General features: G+C 45.3%; 1 protein-coding gene across 2 annotated transcripts in view; it reads right to left on the bottom strand.

The window, feature by feature from the left end:
- Positions 1–18148, bottom strand: part of NCALD (neurocalcin delta) — a 386963-nt gene extending 368815 nt beyond the window's left edge. The window contains exon 1 of one of the 2 annotated variants that reach the window (XM_082722759.1): positions 18080–18148. The gene's annotated coding sequence lies outside the window, so the exon portion shown is untranslated. Of the gene's footprint in view, positions 1–18039 lie in introns of both variants that reach the window. The other variant, XM_082722760.1, reaches the window with a different exon arrangement.
- Positions 18149–20291: the final 2143 nt, after the last annotated feature.

The following is a 20291-nucleotide window of genomic DNA, read 5'->3' as shown; positions in this document are numbered from 1 at the left end:
GAAAGAGGAGGGGTCTTTCTCGTTCCACCTCCTGGTCCCCACTTGGCCACCAGCAGAGAAGGCAAAAAGCAAGAACTTGAGGCCAGCAGGGTGGACGCCAGGGCCGCAGCGCACAGGAACTGGGGGGAGGGAAGGAGAATTCTCTGAGGCTTGGGCTGGCCCGTTCCCCCAGCCAGCTGGGGACTGCCTGTGCTCTTAGCTTTCATTTCCACTGTCGGTTGCTAAGTGCTATACATAATGCAAAAGTAAATAGTTACACAGCGCAGTTTGGAAGACACAAAAACATACATCAATCAGCCAAGGGGGGGGGGGGAACCTCTCAAAGTTTCTAGGTTTATTTTTAGATCCCAGTTAGCCAAATAAGTAACCTAAATGCCCAAAGGAAGAGACGCCAGGGCTGAAAAGTGCATTCAGAAATGGGAGACACTGATACTGTCGGTCTCTGGCTCGTCTTAGCTTGTAAAATATGCATCAGGCCAGTCCTCAGGTGTTCTAAGCACCTCGCAGCAGCGCTTCGAATAAGGGCCCGGCATCCAACACACTCCCTAGACTCGCTGCATAGAAAACATCATCCCCTGTCATGAGGTTTCAAGACATTAGAGTGAGCACAACACAAAATAGTGACATCCTTAAGTGAAGGAGTCAACTTAACAGAAGAAAAGAAAACAATGCGGGACGCCTGGGTGGCTCAGTTGGTTAAGCAGCTGCCTTCGGCTCAGGTCATGATCCCAGCGTCCTGGGATCGAGTCCCACATCGGGCTCCTTGCTTGGCAGGGAGCCTGCTTCTCCCTCTGACTCTGCCTTGCACTCTGTCTGCCTGTGCTCGCTCTCGCTCTCTCTCTGACAAATAAATAAATAAAATCTTTAAAAAAATAAAATAAAAATTAAAAAAAAATTAAAAAAAAAAAAAAAGAAAACAATGCTATAGTAGTAAGCGTACATCCACGAGGAGAGTAAAAAGGGTTTTATTCACCTTCTACTTCCTACATCCGGCAGAATGCCTTGAACACAGCAGACACACAACAAATGTTTACTAAATTAATAATAATAATAATAATATTCCCGGAAGAGTGCCTATTTCGAGGCAAGACTATCCTTGTGACCTCCAGAGAGCCCCTATGTGATGATCAAACTTGAAGTTTCAAAGATACATTTAACAGTATAAAAGGGAATCAGAAGAACAACAGAACAACAGATAGCGTGAGAGAAAATAACGAACGGTTATCTGAGCCTGACTCGACCAAGTTATTCTCAGTGTAACCAACTCATTCCAGGCAAATGCAAAAGCAGGAGTAACCCTGAGTGACTCACTGAGATTTGCTCCATTCTTCACCTCTACAATGAGATTACATCTGTGGCCCCACCACCTGGTGGCAACGAGGCAGAGACAGATGAACAGACACACTCCAGGCTTCCCAGACCACAGGGGCAAGCTGCAAGGGGATATGCATGTCACAAGGCAAAATCTGAGCCTGACTCGACCAAGTTATTCTCAGTGTAACCAACTCATTCCAGGCAAATGCAAAATTGTCCTTCCCTTGGAAAAGACCCTTCTGATTACAACGCCATGCGTTTATAGTTGGGAAAAAAAAAAAAAAGCACAAATAAGAAAAGTCATTTGTTTTATGTTAAGGTTAAAAAAAAAAAAAGAACACCAGGAGGCACCTTGGTGGCTCAGTTGGTTAGGCATCCCACTCTTGATTTCAGGTCAGGTCATGATCTCAGGGTCGTGGGATGGAGCCCCACATCAGGCTTCCTCCTCAGCAGGGAGTCTGCTTGAGATTCTCTCTCTCCCTCCCCCTGGTCCCTTCCCCCACTCACAAGCTCTCCCTCAAATAAATAAATCTTTAAAAAAAAAAAGAAACACCATTTAGCAAAGTGTGCTGGGACAATTGGTTAGCAAGTTAAAAGAGAAAAATAATCAGTTTTCCTCCTCATTTCCTCCCTGCTCTACACCAAAATTAATTATAATTTGTGTTAAATAATAATATGGGATTTTTAAGGTGAAGAACTCTTCAAAACCAGTAGAAAGCAGAGCTGATTACTAATGAAGCCCTATGAAAGAATGGAGCAGGCTGTCCTATCACTGGAAGAAATCAGAGTGAAATATTTGCCCAGTTAACCACTGAAAACTGTATCAATTGTACAAGCAATTCACAAAGGAAATAACTAGCAAATGTGCCAAATATATTTTATTACATATTATTAAAGACCTTATACCCATGAGGTATATTTTACGTGAAAACCAAAGCAAGCTTACAGAAAAATGTGTATAATATGCTTGTTTTGATAATAAAAAGTGAGCCCCCTTTCATCTTTAAAAAGACTGGACGCTCAAACAACGAGAAAGGTGGGGAAACACACCTTAGGCCTTTAACACTGGCCACCAGGGAGGCATAGGAGTAAAGACTGGCCAGGAAAGCCCTTAATGCATCTTTGTCTTGAATTATAATTTGGAAAAAAAAATTATGTCTGATGCAAAAAAACATCTAAAGGCAAAGAACAGAGACTAGAAAATCAAGAAAAGAAGAAAGACAGCTAGTATACAATCTGAAAAAGAACTGTTCAGCCCCACTAGTTTTCAAAGAAGTAGAAAGGCAAATAAAGTATTTTGGGGACCAAATTAGAAAAATAATTTCGAAGTGATGATATTCAAGGTAAGAGACAGATGAAACCAACACAGTCATACAGCATGAACTCCTCAAATTTCCAAATTAATTTCCAAATTTCCATTTAGAAAGCAAATGGCAAAGTGAGTTGAGAATTTTTAATAAAAGTTCAAACATCCAACCTAGTAAATCCATTAGAAATACATCATAGGCTATAATCTCATATAGAGAAAAAGGTTTTGTACAAAAATAATAGCAGAAGAAATTATTTAAAATTCTGACCAAATGACCCATCATGGAATGGCTAAGTGAACTGAGGCATATCCATTTGATGAAATATTGTATGCCCAATTAAGCATTATCTACAAAGAATATATAACGAAATATAAAATCCTCACAGAATTAAAAACTTCCATTTCTTTTACTCTCAATATTTTACTTCTGATGCAATCACGGGAGGTTTTTTTTTTTTTTTCTTCATACCACCCAATTCCCCAACTCTCCAGATTCAATTCTGATGCTAACAACCCAGAGTCAGCGTAGCCCCCACGGACTGAGGGCTCAGTCCCATAAGACTGCCCCCCAATTCAAATGCCAGTCACAAATCTCAGATACTTGTACTTCTGACCGATTTGGCTAAAAACCAGGGGTTCTCACAACACCCTCCTCGGATTCAATAACTCGCCAGAACAGCTCACAGAACTCAGGAAAACAGTTTGCTTGCTTCATTATTGGTTTATTATGAAAGGATATGGTTCAGGAACAGCCAGATGGAAAAGATGCCTAGGACAAGGTATGGGGGGAGGAGTGTGGAACTTCCATGGCTTCTCTGGGCAAGCCACCTGACCTGCGCTTTGATGCGTTCAGCCACCCGGAAGCTCCCTGAACCCCACTGTTTAGGCTTTTTTCTAAGTTTTTATTTTGATTCCAGTTAGTTAACATACAGTGTAGTATTAGTTTCAGGTGTACAATATAGGGATTCAACACTTTCCTACGACACCTGTTGCTTATTACACATGCCCTCCCTAATCCCCACCCCATATTTTACCCACCCCCCTACCCACCTCCCCTCTGGTAACCATCAGTTTGTTCTCCATAGTGAAGAGTCTGTTTCTTGGGGCGCCTGGGTGGCTCAGTGGGTTAAAGCCTCGAGCCCCATCAAGCCCCATTGAGCCCTGCATTGGGCTCTCTGCTCAGGAGGGAGCCTGCTTCCCTTCCTCTCTCTCTCTCTCTGCCTGCCTCTCTGCCTACTTGTGATCTCTGTCTGCCAAATAGATAATTTTTTTTTTTTTAAAAGAGCCTGTTTCTCGGCCTCTCTTTTTTGTTCCTTTTCTCCTTTGCTTTGTTTCTTAAATTCCACGTATGAGTGAAATCATATGGTATTTTATGGAGGCTCTACAATTATGTAGACACAATTGATTAAATAATTGGCCACTGGTGATTGAATTTCATCTCCAGCCCTTTTTCCCTTCCTGGGGGTAGAGGACAGACCTGAAAGTTTCAACCCTCTAATCACATGGTTGGTTCCTTTGGCAACATGCCCCTCTCTTCCTAGAGTCACCCCTTTAGCATAAATGCAGATGTGGTTGAAAGGGGTTTAATTATATGATAAAGGACACTCTTCCTACTCTTATCACTCAGAAATTCCAAGGGTTTTCAAGGAGCTCTGTGCCAGGAACTGGGGACAGAGACTTAATATATATTTCCTATTATATCACAATATCACAGCTCAGGGTATATGGTTAATGAAAAACTAATTTTAAATTTATATTAAAAATGACTAACATTACTAAGAAAAATATTTCTTCATAAAAATCATGAAAGGAAATATTCCAAATATTAACAGTGTTTGCCTTTGACTATTTGGATTATGGTAACATTTTTTTCTTCTTTCTAATTTTCTATAGTATGCAAATCTTACTTCATGATAATGCCTTACTTTTATAATGGTAGGGTTGAAGGTATGGAGGGAATAGTGGCCAAGGTCTGTGGAACATATTCTTTAAATGACTGCTTTTAAAAAATCTAAAGCAAAAAAAAAAAAAAAGTCTCCCCATTGCTGTCTCAAGAAACCTCCAAGGCCAGAACTGACTTCTAATTTCACTGTTTGTCCTTTGGCCTGGCTTGGAAGTGGCTGTCATGTCTTCCAAAGGGGTAAAGTGGTGGGAACCCAACATCACAGGCTTCCCACATCGCAACCCACCCCTTCCAACAAGTCAGAGCACAAAACCCCATCAAAGAGCTCTTCTTGCAAATGTTCTTTTAGAAATTTTAGATCACATATCTAAAGAAATGTGTGTGTGTGTTCGTCCGTCTGTCCATCTATATGCTTCCTCCTCCTTTCTCTATCCTCAAAGGCAGCAAAACAAATCCAAGACAATGATGCAGCAATTGACTGTATTTATCAAATGCTAAATCTCAGTGATAATGGATAAATCTATTCATCTAAATAGAATAACAGTGCAAAAGTGTGAGAACCAAAGGAACCCCAGCCAGGACCATACCCCAATATTAAACAATTTTAAATAATAATAGATTAAAGTCCATCTCTCCTCTCACATTTGCCATACAATCCAAATTAATAATCTCAGATCCCTACTGCACTATTTCAGGCCCTATCCCCAATACTGAGTCAGGCTAAATATTTCCCCTTGGGATGCATTAAATGGTCAGATAAACACTCTTAGTACACGGTGCTTCAGAGATAGGCATCACATGTATCTTTATATAAAACTAATGAAACAATCAGAGCCTGGATAAGTTTGTAGAGCAAACAACTCTTGATCTTCATCTCAGGGTTGTGAGTTCAAGCCCTCCATGGGGTATAGAGATGACTTAAAAAATAAAAATCTTAAATACTGAAAGAAAAATTCCAAATATTAATGCCGATAAAAGAAAATGTTAGTAAAAGATGTTAGAAAAAAAACTTTAGTGAAAAAAAAGAATGATCTCGCAACTTTACCTCCTTAGCAAATTCCAGTATTTGCAGTAGTTTGTGTGACATTATTTCTTCTGAATGGTGGTGCACTTGACCTTTGTTATAAAAGAACACCCACGCCGGCAGCATAATTTCTGTACAGGAGATGTTGCACCTCGCATTCGCCTGTGTTAGCCCACTTAACCTTCTCAACCCTGACAACAACCCCACCACACATGACCAGGGTTGCGCCAGTCGTTCCTTAAAGGTGCAAGTTCCGGGAGGTCGCGCACTTGAAATTGACCACATGAAGACTGAAGGTAGCCAGGCTAGTCTGGCTCCAGAGTGGACATGCTCCTGCTTCTGCAGAACTAGACAGTGCACCCACATTCTTTTTAATTTACACCAAACATCTCTCCTGCCCAAGCCCCGCTTAGACAATTTGTAAGCAAAGAGCAAACAGACAATCAGTACCGATTTCATAATTTCGAATGAAGAATGACTGAATTACTCCATCACTTCTCAGAAAGTTACAGCCCCCAGATTAGCACCAGAGGAAGTTATACAGGGCCTTCCAGTAATGGAAAGAGAAGAAATAAACCAATTAAATGGTCTGGTGGAGAAAAGGAAAGGTATAAAAGGGCCTAAAAATAGTTTCCATCTTATCTCTGCTGTAATAATAGCAGATTAGCATGCATTCTCTTGGAAATGTCACCTAGGCAACCAGAAATACAAAGATGGAGATGTTCGGGAAAATATATGTATATAAACCTATTTCTGCCATCTTTGAACATAAGTGATCACTATTATCACTATTGCAAGAAGGACAATAACTAGACTATGTATGTTAAGAGAAAAAAGGCAAGTACAGAAGAAAGTCGCATAAGTAAGTCTCCAGTATAAAGTAGGCTAATAAGATATAAAGGTAGGTCTTTCTACAAGAAGCCCTAAAGCATTGCCTCAAATTTGGGGCCAAAAAACTACTAGGAATGGCTAAACGTACTTTTCCTACATTTTTAAAATGTCATGTTTTGAATAAGCCCAAGGCAGACTAATATGAAAGAGGGTAGGCTGACAAATTTTAAAATAACATTTGGAAAACTATCTGGGGGGGGGGGGGCAGGGACGATCTTAAGCTCCACTTAACTGGAGTGACTCTATGTTTCTTTTTTTTTTTTTTTTTTTTTAAAGATTTTATTTATTTATTTGACAGAGAGAGAAATCACAAGTAGGCAGAGAGTCAGGCAGAGAGAGAGAGAGAAGCAGGCTCCCGCTGAGCAAAGAGCCCGATGCAGGGCTCGATCCCAGGACACCGAGATCATGACCTGAGCCGAAGGTAGCGACTTAATCCACTGAGCCACCCAGGCGCCCCAGTGACTCTATGTTTCTGTTTGCCTAAAACAGTCCGTGTTTGTGCCTCTTGTGTTGCTGTAATTATTAAAAAGCAATACTCCTCTTTCACTTTCTTTTTTTAAAGATATTTACATTAATCACTTTGTTTTCTTTTTTAAGATTTTATTTATTTATTTGACAGAGAGAGAGAGATCACAAGTAGACAGAGTAGCAGGCAGAGAGAGAGGGAGAAGCAGGTTCCCCACTGAACAGAAAGTCCAATGTGGGGCTCAATCCCAGGACCCTGAGATCATGACCTGAGCAGAAGGCACAGGCTTAACTAAGCCACCCAGGTGAAACCTCCTCTTTCACTTTCAAAAGTTTCTCAGTGTGCACAATAAGTTACAGGGTTCCCTTACATTTAACCAAGATGTATTTCTTGACCAATTAACAACACGCTAGCAACTAGGTTGAGAACTTAGATTAGTTCAAAAAAATTCTACAAGCTAGAATCCCTGACTTCCAGAATGCTGCAATCTGACGGCAAAGACAGAAATAAGACCCCAAACAATAATGAAGCAGTGAAAAATTGATCATCATTCCCAGAGCCCAGGCCGCTAAGTGGAGCAGTTCAGATCCCAGACAAAGTAGACTGTGGATCCCCCTGAGTGAGATATTCCATAGAAATTGTGCTAAAAGCCACCATGCTTCCTGAGCACTTACTGTATACCAGGGACTGTGCTAGGTATGACACACGTGTGATCTCACTCCAAACTCAAAACAATCCTAGAAGGGAACTGTCCTTATGCTCATTCTCTAGAATCGTCCATGTGTTACCAGAGAATTCAAATGCCTGACTCCAAAGCGCACCACTTCCTATTGGTGCAGCCTGACCCGGTCCTGGCGCCATGGTTAGGAGAGCTCTCAGCTTCTCTTTCTCCTCGGTAGCAGCGCAAGGTGTGCTCCAACCCTGGCAGAGGGTGGCTCAATCAGCCAGGGCCCGGGTAGGAAACGGGGTGGGGGGGTGGTTTATCCTACTGAGGAGTCCTCCTATTGGAGAGGCTACAGAGAAAAGAGTAAGGAAGGGTTTAGTCAAGCAGCAGGAAGCTGTTACCATCCTCAGGCCTCTGTGTGCGGGGTCGGGGGTGGGTGGAGGCAAAAAGGAATTCTGAAGAAGGTGGCCGGGTGGAGAAGGCGCCTGGCAGGAGCTCTAGCCTTCAGCGCACAGAGGAAGCCAACCTGTAGCATGCAACCCAGCAGAGGGAACAGGGGAAACAAACAGCCTCCCCCACTCCCCAGTGGTGGGCTGGACCCACCCACCGCTGGCCATATTATATCAGAAATCAAAGACAAAGATGGCCCCTGATGCTTCTCCGGGACACAGAGCAGGTGGATGAGGGAGGGAAGAGGACACAGAAGAGCCAACAAGAGGTGCCCAGCCTGCTCGCTGTGTCCTTGCCCCCCGCATAAGTGTGTGCTCCCAACTGAGGCAGAGTAACCTGGAAAGTGCTACCTTAGCAAGAAGATGTCATCCTCAGCCTAGGTGTGAGGCCAGAGCCAGTTCACAGCCAAGTGTCCTTTGTAGTTAAACTTGGCCCCGTGCTTAGAAGGGCCCCACACTTGGTCTAATGCTCTGCTGACACCATTTTGAATTTTTTGAAAAAAATTTTTAAGACGTTATTTATTTATTTGAAAGAAAGCAAGTGAGTGAGCACAAGCAGGGGGAAGGGCAGAGGGAGAGGGAGAAGCAGACTCCCCACAGAACAAGGAGTGTGACTCCATTCCAGGACCCTGGGATCATGACCCCAGCCGAATACAGACGCCAAACTAAGCCACTCAGGCACCCCGAAATCCTTGATAATTTTTAAACAAGGGCCCACAGTTTTTTCATTTTGTACTGGGCCTCACAAATTAAGTAGCTGGTCTTGGGCAAGGCAAACCATTTCTTTAGCCGGTGAGACTAAATTCTGGTAAGTATCACAAGATTCCAAGTATCTTATTCAAAGCAAACAGACCCAAAGTTAATATTAACCAGAGTCACAGTGATACAGCAGAATATATAGCATAATAGTGAGGGGACACTTTACCTTTTTTTTTTTTCTTTCCTCTTTCTCTTTTGAAGTCAAACAGCAAAGTGGCTGAGAAACCCAACTCAGCTGCCCCCTGGAGAGAAACGGAACTTAATTATGACAGCCTTTCCACAGCACAGAGGGAATGGATTGGGGCTCTTATCCAGTTAACGAGATCAACGCAGACAACCAAGCTGAATAATTTATGTCCTGGGTGGCCTCTCTGATGTCCCCCATTGGATGGGATATGGTCTTCAAATTAGCCAGGTAATTACGAAAACTACCTCTGACCTTGCCTGGGCCCCGCGTACTTGGCCCCAGTCTGGGACAAGGTATTGAAAACACATGCATAGGGGCGCCTGGGTGGCTCAGTGGGTTAAGCCGCTGCCTTCGGCTCAGGTCATGATCTCAGGGTCCTGGGATCGAGTCCCGCATCGGGCTCTCTGCTCGGCAGGGAGCCTGCTTCCTCCTCTCTCTCTCTGCCTGCCTCTCTGCCTACTTGTGATTTCTCTCTGTCAAATAAATAGATAAAATCTTAAAAAAAAAAAAAAAGAAAAAAAAAGAAAACACATGCATAGTGCTTGCTTCGGCAGCACATATACTAAAATTGGAAAACACATGCATAGAAGCCTCGTCGATGGGCCAGCAACACTTATAAACCGTATTTCTAAGCTAATGCTTTTCAAAAGCCTAGAAACTGAAGCCTACACTACTGCTGTTTCCCTTTCCCAAGAGACCAAGAGACCCCAACCTCCCTAGCCTTCCTCAGAGTAATTACCATAGTGAGATTGTATACCCAGGTGAGAAGCCAGAACAGGGCCCATCTCTTCTCGTTTCCTCCAAGGCCACAGGGCAAAGCAAAGCACAGAAAATTTCCATCCGAGGCAGGGATCAAACTGGGTTTTTTTAGCCTCTTTCACTCACCTCTCCGTGTCAGAAATAAGGGATGGTAGATTTTAAGTGTTTTGTTGTTTAAAGTTAGAATAAAACTTCAATAGATCAAATCAGAAGGATTTACCAAACGCCGACTGTGTCAAGGAACCTGGAATCCAGGAAGTACATCAAATCAAGGGGCATTATGACAGAACCAGAAGATTAAGGGTTCCAGTGTACTGTCATGAGCCCTGTACTGGGGTGAATGGTGGCCCCCCCCCAAAAGACATCCACCGCCTAACCCTGGGAACAGGTGAATGTGATCTTATTTGGCAAAACGATCTTTGCCAAGGTCATTAAGGATCTTGAAGTAAAATAACTCCAGATAACCCAGGTGAACCCTAAAGCAAATGCTAACTGTCCTTATAAGAGACACCCCAAGAGGGGAGGCCACGTGATCACCAAGGCAGAGATGGGTGCGAATCAGCCTTGAGCCCAGAAATGCCCCCAGCCCCCAGCCACTGGACCAGGCAAGCAAAAATTCAACCCCACGAAGCCTCTGGAGGCTTGGCCGTGCTAATACCTTGATTCTGGACTTCTGGACTCCAGAACGGTGAGAACACACATTTCTGTTATTTTAAGCCACCCAGTTTGTGATAAGTTGTTACAGAGGCCACAGGAAACTAACCTAAACCCTCAGCCACATGGTTCACCCCTGGCCTCAGCTTCACAGCCTCCAGGCATGGAAAATATGAGGCCCACCAATGCAACAGGGGCTGACTTCTGACCCCAGAATAGGTCTTTTCTCTGATGCAATGCTTCGTGTGTTTGTAGACCACAATAGCTGGGTTCCCACAGAGTTTTTTCTGGCTAGAGAGCCTTTCAGTCATGCCTTGGGGGAGGTGGGCTCCCCACACATGAGACACTGCTTTCTGCATTCATTCCCTCCTGCCAAAATAGCACAGAAAGAAATACCATCTCCCTTGCTCTGGACACTCTTCTAACATCGCCCAAAGTCTCATTAATGTTTAAGCAGCCAAGTTACATCGTCTAGTCCTTTGGAGCTTTCCACTAAAAGCAAAACAAAACAAACTTCTTTCTCACATGTGTTTCAAGGACATAGTTATCACCCCCACCAATTATATAGAAAAGATTTTTTTGATCTAAATATAATCATTCAGTTATGAAATGTGCATATGAAATACATGTTGGCCTTTGTTGGGGGGAAAGGGGAAATTCTGAGCAGTCACTTACTGTACTTTTTGACAACCAAGCCAAGTTTGTACAGATCAGATTATTTCCAAAGAATCAAAACACATAGCTTTGGGGAAAATCTAACATTCCAGATCTGACTGGATGTACACTGTAAATGTTTCTGACTGGGTTTGAATCCCAGCCCCACAACGTATTGGTGACCTCGGGCAGGTCATTCAACCTCCTGATGCCTCAGTTCCCTCACCTGTGAAATAAGGATCATCAGAGCGCTCCCTCCTGCTGAAGTCTCTCTGCTTTCCTCCCCATATCCAGCGTCCTCCCTCAGCCCTGGGAGGCTGACTTCTACCTACAATCGAGCCCTTATATCAACAAGTTTTCTTGCCCTCTGGACAATTGGGAGGCACCAGGAGAAATCAGAGAGGGGAAAAAAGAGCGGTTGGGGACTCACTTACCTGCATGCCTCTGTGCCAGGCCACTGTTTGGCAGAAGCTGCGTTCCTCTACTAAACAGCCATTCCAGAAACTTCTCTTTCACCTCACCCTCTCAGGGCTGGTGCAGTGAAGACCAAAAGGCATTGCTGGCCACTCTTGGCGATTTCCCTTAAGGCTGCCCACATCTTTGTAGTAAATAGTCCCCTCACTAAACTTTCTTCAGTTAGACCCTAGGAGTGTGTCATTGGCCTGCTAGTGGGACCCCGGCAGAAACCCTCTAAAAGATTTCTCAGAATTGATTCAGTTAATGTCAGAACATGCCATGTTCACAGAAAGAGCATCAGGGCATCTGTAATCATAGTTGTCACTATTAGCAACAGCAGTCCACTCGTCTGTGCCCATCCTTGGTCAGGAGATAGCTCGGCGCCACATTCACCTTTCCTCCCCAAGGCCAATACCATTTAGTGTGGCAATAAATATAATATCCTCGGTTGTACACACATGAAGAAAACCATTAGGTTCTCTTTCATCTGAATATTTAAAATAACCCCCTAACCCTTCCATTGTCTTTCCTCGCTTCACTCTCTCTGTTGTGAGGGAGTGATCATGCCAGCGCCACAGGGCAACAAACACTCAAAAGTTCCTCTGGATGAAATTCAGATTCTACTACTGTCCTTCCTAATTTGATCCCAATCTACTTTTGAGACTACATTAAACATTTCACACCCACTAGGATGGCTATTATATTAAAAAAAAAAAAAAAAAAAAAAAACTTAAAATAACTAGTGTTGGCAAGGATAGAGAGGAATTGGAGCCCGTGTGCATTGTTGATGGGCATGTGAAATGGTGGCTGCTGTAGGAAACAGTACGGCAGTTTCTCCAAAAATTAAACAAAATTACCATATGATCCAGCAAAATTCCACTTCTGGGCATATCCCCAAAAGGACTGAAAGCAGGGACTTGAACAGATATGTGTACGTCGATGTTCACAGCAGCATTCTTCATGGTAGCCAAAAGGGGGAGGCAACTGGAGTGCTCACTGATGAATGAATGGATAAACAAAACATGGTGTAGACACACAATATCATATTATTCAGCTTCAAAAGGGAAGGTCATTTGGACATATACCACAACATGAGTGAGTCGGGGAGACAATACACTAAGTGTCATAAACCAGTCACAGAATGACAAATATTGTATGATTCCACTCAACACAAGGTACCTAGAGTAGTCAAAGTCCTACAGACAGAAAGAGGAATGAATGGTGGTTGCTGGGGGATGGGGGTGGGGGGGTGAGGGAGAGTTTTTGTATACTGGTTATAGAGTTTTAGTTTGGAAAGATGCAAAAGTTCTGGAGATGGATGGTGGTGAGGGGGGCACAACAATGTGAATGTCCTTAATGCCACAGAACTTGACGCTTAAAGATGGTTCATGTGGTAAATGTTGTGTTATTTGTATTTAACTGCAATAAGAAAAAATAGCATATTCAGGAAGCACTTATTGCTTGCCTATCACACAAAGCACTGTGATGGGGATGTGTTGGGAAACAAACAGGGAGGTCACTGTCCCCATCAAGGGGGCTCTGCTCCTGTACCTCCCCCGACATCGCACTCATTCCAGTCAACCTGTCCTCTAATTATGTCTTGCACTTTCTCATGGAATATAAATTTCTTAAAGGTAGGGAACTAGATCTTATTCATCTTACACCACTAGAACTTAACACATGCTGAACATGTGGAAACTGCTAAAAAATCTTGGTTGAAAATGTAAGTAAAAATCCAGCCAATGAAGTCTGTGTCTTCCTTTTCCTCATCTCTTCCAGCCTGCCAATACTTAGCATTTCTTGAAGTTAGTTAGCTATATTTTCAGATATAAGAGATTAGGACTTTTTACTAAGCTCACTTTAAATTGTTCTGTTCACAGGGCACCTGGCTGGCTCAGTTGGCAGAAACTCTTAATCTCTGGGTCAAGAGTTCAAGCCCTGCATTGGGCATGGAGCCTACTTTAAAAAAAAAAAAATTGTTCTGTTCACAAATAATTCTACTAAGCATATAAATTGTGGGTTTCAAATTAAAACTCCGCTCTTATCTAGCCATGTGTCCTTGGGCACGTTATGGAGTGTTACTAAACCTGTTTCCCTCCTCTTTGAAGGGTGAATGTTAGCAGTACTATGGCGGACATCTGTTGCTTTGCAATCCATCATCTATTGGCCCGTCTCCTGGTGACAGTGTAACAGTGTTCTCCAACAGTGTTCTCCTGGAGAACTACCCTGCTCCCTGCCCCTTCACCTATGGCTCAGGGCTAAAACCTGATCAAGCCCAAGCTCAGCTGATGTGTGGCACTGCAGCCACGGGAAGAGGCGCTGGACCCAATCAAAGCAAATAAAGCCATAGCACTGCAAGAAATGCTGGGATAGAGTCTCTCCTTTCAGGCTGGATTTAAGCCCATGATGAAATGGAACCTAAAAATGGTGTCAACTTCAAGAAGGAAACCAAGAAATATGGAGAGAGAAGTCAATCCGTGGTAATGATGCTTAAGGTCTAGATCAAACCATACCTGAAGTATCTTCCCCTGGACTGAGGAGTTATAAAAGCCAAAATAATGTTTTTTTTTTTTTTTTTTTACTTGAAATTATCTTACACTTGCAACAGAATAATAGTATAACAGTATAATAAGTATCTCCTGAAAAAATTACTACAAAGTTTAAATGGGATCCTTATGTACATACACAGTACACACTGGATAAATGGAAGCTACTAATGTTAATGGTAGTAAAAATTAACCAGTATGGTATGGTAGTGGTAAAAATTTCCTGGCTTCTTCTTAGGTTGACTTTTAACTCATGCGTTTTCTCCCTGATTTCTGCCTTCATTATCCTTCCATGATACTCTCATGGTGATAAAGATAGAAGGATAGTAAGAATAAAAATTATAGGCCCCCACTTCCTAATCCCATGCCCTGACAGACATCACTAATTGATCACAGAGCTCTTTAATGCTGAGCCTGGATCCAGCTTTGGATTCCTATTCTACCCAGCTCTCCAGGTGGCCACTACCACTCAATCAAAGATGACATGAAAAATGAAACCAGTAGGGGTGCCTGGGTGGCTCAGTTATTAAGTGCCTGCCTTCGGCTCAGGTCATGATCCCAGGGTCCCGGAATCAAGCCCCACATGGGGCTCCCTGCTCAGCAGGAAGCCTGCTTCCCTCTCCCACTCCCCCTGCTTGGGTTCCCTCTCTTGCTGTATCTCTCTGTCAAATAAATAAGTAAAAACTTGAAGAAAAAAAAGAAAGAAAGGAAGGAAGAAAGAAAAGAAACCAATGGTCTCAGCTCCAGAATAGTAGTTGGCGACATTTTCCTATAAAGAACTGGGTAGTAAGTATCTTAGTCATGGTCTCCATTACATAGTCTTCTTCATATTTTGATTTGTTTTGTTTACAACCCTTACAAAATGTAAAAAGCATTTTTGTTTCCTCTGCTATACGAAACTCCCTGTTCTGGAGCCTTGAAATCAGACTCTGAGATGGTCCCTGAGAACGGGGCACCATCTTAGCTCCCTCTGCACAGCTCCTGAGAACCCAATAATGGAATGCTTGGAAACACTGCCTCAGACAGAAATGCATCTAGAACATACTGAATTGACTGATATGTAACAGAGGAGCTTTGATGGTAACATAGTTCCTGTCCTCTTAATACAAATTCCAGGACAAGCTGAAATCTGCGCTCCAGGGGAAGCCACAATCCAAGGACCATCTACAAAGCCCCTGTGTGTGGTAACATTCACCTCTGCCTTCAGAACCAAAGTCACTGCACAACCTCTTCAAAGAGCTGGATTCCCAGGGCACCTGGGTGGCTCAGTGGGTTAAAGCCTCTGCCTTCAGCTCAGGTCATGATCCCAGGGTCCTGGAATCAAGCCCCGCATCGGGCTCTCTGCTCGGTGGGGAGCCTGCTTCCCTTCCTCTCTGTTTCTCTCTGCCTGCCTCTCTGCCTACTTGTGATCTCTGTCTATCAAATAAATGAATAAAATCTTAAAAAAAAAAAAAAAAAGAGCTGGATTCCCACCCCTCCCAGCCCAAGAGATGCCCCACCTTTCTATCAGGGAAAGAAGGGAAGAGTTCAAATCACTACATTTCCCCATTATTAGTCTGACCCTTTACAGTCTAAAGGGTCTGAAATGGTTCCAAGATAGTATGCCACATTGCTTTTGACCAACTTCTGGTTCCTTAGTATCTCACAGAGTTTTTTTTATTGTACAGCATTATACTAAAGACTGGTTTGGTATTTCTATTATTCTGCACGTTTGTTTCTGGTTTTAGTGAAAAGGACTGAACTTTGCTTGACGTTCGTTTATTAATTCGACAAACATTTACTGACACAATCCATCTCTCAAGGCACTTGCAGGTGAGGAAGACATACACAGATGACAATGCAGGGCGCTGGGAGGGGTATGCACGGGGTACTATGGTCACAGGAAGCAAGAGCAGCTCAGTTATCTGGGGGCGCGGGGGTGGGGGGGCTGCCAAGAGGTCTATCGGTAGGCACTGTCGCTGCTGATGAATAGGGAAAAATTCATATCGGTAGGCACTGTTGCTGCTGATGAATAGGGAAAAATTCACAGGAGTCACCCAGCCGAGGAAGGGTGGGAGGAGCTGACAAGGAGAGGCTCTGGAGATGAGGCTGGGGAGGAAACAAGGGTGAGGTCATGAAATTCCCTGGAGTCCCAACTCTACCCTGAAAGCCACGGAAAACCTCTGAAGGAAATGAAGCAGCGTCACCGGTGTAGATTTTTGTTTTCCAAACGAGCAATCTACTGGCACATTGGAGAATAGGCTGGAGCAAGAGCATCCCGATTCAGAGCAAGCCCAGTTAAGAAGGCAACTGGAGCAACTCAGGCAAGTGATACCAACATGAACTATACCAGTGACAGTAGCCGCTGTGAGAAGGGTTAATCAACCACAACAACAGTGATAACAGCTCACATTTCTGCAGCCCTTACTAATGACAAGGCACTGTGGGAAGTGCTTTCTGTGTATTGATTCATGTTATCTTCACAACAAACCTGAGATACATTTGGTACGGATTATCAACCTCATGCCACAGATCAGGAAGAGAAGTTAAGTATGGAGCCCAAGGTCACCGGGCTACTTGGGTCCCAGCCAGAACAGTTTGGCTGCTCAGCCCATGCTCCTCACAGCCCCCTCACCTAGCACACTCAGAGAGAGGCAGAGGGTCGGTCCTCAGGACTGGTGCTGACTGGTTGAAATGGGAGAAACTCCAGAGGTAATTTCCAAGGGTCTGGCTTAGGCACCTGAATGAACATTTGGGTTTCAGGTTCTTGAGCCTCCTCCTCTGAAGGAAGCCCCTCCCCAGACCACTCCCAGTGGTCCCCCTCCCATACACCCACACTCCCACCATCACACTACCTCCTTCTCCTCTGCAATCCCTGCACCCTGCATTTGACCCAAAAACACTGGCATCTCCCAGACAGAGCAAAAAACCTCACAAGCATTGCCAATTGGGTCTGAGAAACCTGGACCTAGAATCCTGCCCTTGATGATACAGCTGCTTAAGTCTGTTATTTTTAAATCAGACAAAGCTAGGAAAACTTTGAGCAAGATTGTGTGGTTTCCTTCTCAGCAAGCGAGACCTTGGCAGCCCCCCTTCTGTGTTTCACACCCTGCGAACAGAACCATCCTTTGGGGCCCGTGTTTAATGGCAGAAGCACACTTGACCGGCCTGGCCTGCAGCTTCAGACAGACCCGCAGGAAGAAAGTGGCCACAGCGGGGGGGGGAGATCTTCCGAGAGCCAAATGGCCGGCTTTCTTTGGGCTTGAAAGTTAAAGCAAGCATCTGCAGCAAGAAACTTGTGTATTTCCTGCGGACAGGGAGACCTCCTGCCCCTCCCGGGCCGATACAACCCACTTTGCACATCCTGCTTCTCTGGGAGCTAAAAATAAATCGGTATGCACTGAAAAACACTCAGACACATCTCCCCAGCACACCCCTTCCCGAGTCCCTGACGGCAAGAGACGAAAATCTTTCAGGTTCTGAGACCCAAATGCATGCTACTTCCTCCTCTGGGTTCAACCACCGCCTTCGGTGGCTCCGAAAGCCCCCTCCCCTGGGCCCCACTCCCCACACACACCTCCTGCAGCCTCTCGGCGGGGGGGCCGACTCTGCAGGCCCTGGAACCTGCAGTGCCCTCGACCCCAGCCCCCGCCCCGAAGGGTTGCTCCAGAGGTCCCCGGGCCACCAGGCGCACGAACGCCCCCTTCCGACCCAGCGCGCCCCCATCCTGCCCGCCCCGCGCCTCAGCGCGTCGGTGTGCAAAGTTGCTCTCTCCCTTCCTGCCACCCATCCTCGGGGTCTTTGGCTTTGTTTTCTTTTCCCTACGCGGCACTGAGGGCAGGACAGGGAACTGACCGGGTGAGCTGCCCCGGGAATGGCTGCGGGGACCGGGTCCCCAGGACCGCGCGGCTCCTCGCGCCCACCCCTGCGCCCGCCCGGCCCCGAGCGCGCGGGTCCCCTCTCCAGCAGCCGCTCTCGGCGCCGCCGGCCCCCGCACACCCGCCCTGGCTGCAACTCCTATGTACCCTGGATCCGGAGAATCGGAGGGAAGGCGCTGCGACTCACCGCCTCGGCCGCTCCCGGCGTCTGTGTCGCCGCCGGAGAGGCGGCAGCAGCAGCGGCGGCAGCGCCTTCCCTCCGCCCGCCTCCCCCTGGACAGTACCGCCGCCCGCCGCGCCCCCCTCCCCTGCCTCGCGCGGTGTCTCGGTCCTCGCCGCCGCCGACCCCCCTCCCCACTGCGACCCCGCCTGCAGCTTGCCTCCCGGGTGGGCTGGACTGCGGGAATGCAGGGGGGGCTCGGGGGCCGGCAGAGGCGCGCGGTTTGCAGGTGCGGTGAACGCCCCGCCTGTTTGCCTGTTCGGGTGCGGCCGCCGGCCTTATCCCCGTGGTGCCCGCTTAGTCCTAGCGGTGGCCCAGGGTTCTAGCCAGGCTGCACTCGTACTTTCCCAGGGGTGCCATTTGTTTGCCTGTTCGGGTCGCAGGAGGTGAGATTCAACCTACAGCACCTTCTTCTAGGCTTTGATTAGGACGAGCCTGGGGTCTCTGAAGCAGGGACGTTCAAAGGAACCTTGCAAGGACAGGCCCACGAGGTGGGAGGGGGCTCCACCTGGAGCCTTCTGTGAACAGCCTGGAACAAAAAACTCGGGAGGAGGACATTCCCACTGGAGAACGTCTCCAGAGCTTCCATCTCAACTGCCGGTGATGAGAAGCAAATGTCTTGTCAATTCGTGCCACCCATCTTTATGGATGGCTGCCAACACATGTTCCTGTCTTGCTGTTTTGGCCACTTATGACCTCTTAAAAAGCCACTGTTAACTTCTTGTACTTGTCAACCCCAGGGACATTGCCAGAACCCACAGGGCTCGATAGCAACCAAAATCCATTGATTAAAAATCTTGCTGTTTAAAAATAGAAGAAAAGCCCCATGTAAAACCTTAAAGGCATCGTGACTTATCCATGCTTCTTACAATAACAAAATCTTCTAATATGACTAGTTATAGAAATGAGAGTTAACTTGAGTGTCCAACCCCCCACCCACACTGACTGGAGAATCAAGTAAAAGTTTCACCTGACCAAAAACACTCTTTTGTTTTGCCTTTAATCTCCACATCATTTACCCAGTCAGGCAATGCTTGAAAAACAAAAGTCATCTGAGAGGCTGTTAAACCATTATTGCATACTAAAACCTTTTCTTAAATTAGCAGATTAGCCCAGTGGCTCACCTCCCTAGATGCAAATTGGAATCACCTAGGAAGTTGGATTTTTGCTCCGTTTTTTCCTGTTAGGCCTGTGCCCCACTCCCCACTCCCACCCGGAGATTCTGATTTAACTGGTCAGGGGCACACCCTTACTTAGGGATTTTTTACTTTGGCCCCTGGAGGCTCTGTGGTGCATCCAAGGTTACCAACCCCAGGATTAGCCAATCATCAAACAGGGCCTGAGGGAATGAGATGCAAAATAAGGAAGTTTTGATGCAGAGAGAGCTCTGAGCCGGCTTGCAAAACTTAGATGTCCCTAAGGCATTAAAAAAGGAGGGACAAAGAAGTAATTTAGACCGAGCATGCGGGAGCGAAGGAGGGAAGGCATCTTGCCCTAAAGAGGGCAGTCTCATTTTCCACGTGGAGAATGCAGATCTGGTGTGGTCGTTGAGTTAGATTTGTTTCATTTTGTTTATTCCGGAGAAGCCAGAAATCCACATTTAATGTGAACCTTCTCATTTTAAAAATGTTGGTTACTAAGTTTTAAAATCTTAAATGCTCTATATACCAAGAAAGAAGAGTTTGTAGGTCATGAGGGACCCCCAGGACATCAGTGTGTCAGCTGTTCTGAGCTCCCAGCTTGCAGGCTGCAGGAAGAACCAGGGTCAGTTGAAGATAGCGGTGGGAAGTGCTTGGAGACAATAGTGTCTCTGAGATAGTGATTTAAAAATCCCCTTTATTTTGGGGTGAACCCTCCTACACTGTTGGTAGGAATGTAAGCTGGTGCAGCCACTCTGGAAAAAAGTATGGAGGTTCCCAAAAAGTTGAAAATAGAGCTACCCTGCGACCCAGCATTTGCACTACTGAGTATTTACCCTAAAAATACAAATGTAGTGATCTGAAGGGACATGTGCCCCTGAATGTTTATAGCAGCAATGCCCATAATAGCCAAACTATGGAAAGAACCTAGATGTCCATCAACAGATGAATGGATAAAGAAGATGTGGTATGTATCTACAATGGAATACTATGCAGCCATCAAAAAACCCTGAAATCTTGCCATTTGCAATGATGTGGAT

This window comes from Mustela nivalis (assembly GCF_964662115.1).
Source record: "Mustela nivalis genome assembly, chromosome: 2".
NCBI lineage: Eukaryota > Metazoa > Chordata > Mammalia > Carnivora > Mustelidae > Mustela > Mustela nivalis.
This window is presented reverse-complemented; position numbering and strand designations above follow the sequence as displayed.